This window comes from Haliotis rufescens, unplaced genomic scaffold (genome assembly GCF_023055435.1).
Source record: "Haliotis rufescens isolate VD_foot unplaced genomic scaffold, xgHalRufe1.0.p SCAF_80, whole genome shotgun sequence".
Lineage (NCBI taxonomy): Eukaryota > Metazoa > Mollusca > Gastropoda > Lepetellida > Haliotidae > Haliotis > Haliotis rufescens.
Window position 1 is genome coordinate 1,592,501 of NW_025964373.1, and position 2,500 is coordinate 1,595,000.

General features: G+C 43.8%; 1 non-coding gene across 1 annotated transcript in view; it reads left to right on the top strand.

Moving 5' to 3' along the window:
- The first annotated feature begins 2,472 nt into the window (after window positions 1-2,472).
- The window catches only part of LOC125377236, a 1,859-nt gene continuing 1,831 nt past the window's right edge, over window positions 2,473-2,500 (top strand). The window contains exon 1 of the ribosomal RNA XR_007219482.1: window positions 2,473-2,500. This exon is cut by the window's right edge and continues 1,831 nt beyond it. This is a non-coding gene — a ribosomal RNA (small subunit ribosomal RNA).

Consider the following 2,500-nt stretch of genomic DNA (forward strand, 5'->3'; position numbering starts at 1 on the left):
CAGAAATTGTGAATGTAATTTTATAGAAAAACCACCCAGGTGTGTGGGCCTGGGTTGATATCACACCTGGGGACGATGCCGCGCTAAGTATCTGCACAGTACTGCAAAACTCGTCTTGGAATTTGATCTAAGGTTCCCCAAAAACGATCCTTGTGAAAAAAACACCTGAATATATATATATATATATATATATATATATATATATATATATATATATATCTTTATCCGTGAAGAGGTATATGTGGAGTGACCACAGTCCTTAGGTGTCCAGCATACAGCATGGCTGAGTACCCAAGCTGGCCATATAGACAAAAGGCTTGAGTAGGGAGAGGGCTGGGGCTATTGTGTTAGTTCACAGGGTGTGACATTCACAAACAAACCATGCAGTAAGCATGCTTAGTAAGAATGCCGTGACTGATAGTTTAGTGTTTAAAGTAGGCTGAGCAATAAAATAAAATGACTACAACTGCATTTATTTATGTACATGAATTATACTTAAAAGGTAAAATACAAGAAATAGTCAAAATATGTAACTGCCACATATGTATGTATGTATGTATGTATGTATGTGTGTGTGTGTGTGTGTGTGTGTGTGTGTGTGTTCTTCATCCTTAATAGCATGCATATAGGAAATACTTTGCAGTATTTTCATGTACATCTCTTTCTGTCTTAGAATTGATATCTAACTGATTGAGTTGATACTATCAGATTCGCATGTAAGGTGTTCATTTCTATGCCTCCATAGGCTAATATCGTATCATTGTACATTTTGTTAGGTAATCAATGTCTCATTTTTCGTGTCAGTACTTCACATTGCATAATAAGTATGTTTACTAATGCGCTACACTTCAGCTTTATCTTAGATGTATGACGCCTAACTGAATCGCGTTGCAATCATATTTGATTCGTTGTGACTAGTTATTACATTTACAGTGACTATCACTATCTGTAATTCTTTCTTTTGAGTAAGAATGATTTATATCCCGCGATATATACCGTTCACCAGTCACTGCTTGGCTTTATTGTCATATGTCTCTGTTCATGTTCTCTGGATAGCCCGTAGTGTTACTGCGCCAGCCGGTGAGCTTTGTTCAACATTTCACATATATGTAAGGGTTAGACTCGACGACCTGGGCTTGTTCCCATGTGAAATATATGCTACAATAGTTACAGTGGTTCATCTGATATGAAGTGCGTTATGTTACATCAAATAGTTAAGTTTATTAAGATTTGGTAACAATACTATGTGTACTGTGTTTTTTGACTGGCTATTTTTGTGTGAAAAGTAGCCTGCTGTTCGGGTAAAAAAAGTTCAAATAATATTAAATGCTTATTAAAAGCTAGATACAAGTGACATGGGCCTGCTTGTGACGTTTCATGGGGTTCTGCTGAATAGTGTAAGAAATATGAAGTATTTAGTATGTGATTTGATGAAGGAAATTACATTTTTTCTCCTTATTATCACCCTCACTCCCAAAATAAGAGTGCAATGACAAAACTGATTATTTGTGACAAACGTGCAATCTATCACGGAGGTACATGCAAAATTTCATGAAAATCGGCCGAATAGTTTAAGAAATAATATCGTTTCTTTACGAGTGGGTATTTGTTGTGACAGGCTAACTATCCAGCGTATCGCCCGGGCTGCCTAGTAATGTGAAGGCGGCCAGACTCGCCTGCAGTGCAACGGCTCGTGTTGTAAGGCAGCTCGGTGGGTCCTGGCGCGGTGCGCCGAGTGTTGGTAACTCGGAATGCGGGCGGTATCTCCTCGGGGATATTACGACGCATGAACGGTGCTCGTGTCGGAAGATATTTGCGTGTGATCTCGGTTCAGTTTTAGCTTGTAAGCCTTAACTCTCCGTGTATCGTGCGCTGTTCCTCGGCAGTACGTTGGGTCGCGATCCTCGTCTCCGTGGCAAATCATCGACTACACAGTAAAGTTCGTAAGTCCCCCTTCACAACTGGCGACCAGTGCTCCCATGACGAAAGGGAACGGTCGGCAAACGTCGCTCTCGTTTCCCGGGGTGCCCTGCCTTATCGTTAGGTGGGAACGTCCTCGTCGCCGGGAGTCAGAAAACGGCTCGTGGTAGACTGAGTGAGGTTGAGAATGCAACAACCGACGTTGCAGCCAGGCGACCGCTCGCCTTTGCTACCAACTGCTTGCATAAGCAATCTGATTGTCGTGAGGAAGGCAGACCCCGGCATCCGGGGTTCGTCTGCGCTCGGTACGAGAATCAATCGCCGACGTCAAAGCAGCCCGTGGCGTCACCCCCGCACTATCGTTTCGGGTCGGGCTTTTGTGAAGTAGTCGCTTTTCCACCCCGAGAACGCTCTCGGCGGAGGGGATTGTGGCAGGGATGGCTGGCCGCCTCGGTCGGGTTGAGCTTTTTACGGGACTCGCTCGTGTGTTTCGGGGCTCTCCTCGCCGGCGGTTCGGACGTCCCGGTCTGTTTGTCTGCAAAGACTAGGACCTATCTGGTTGATCCTGCCAGTAATCATA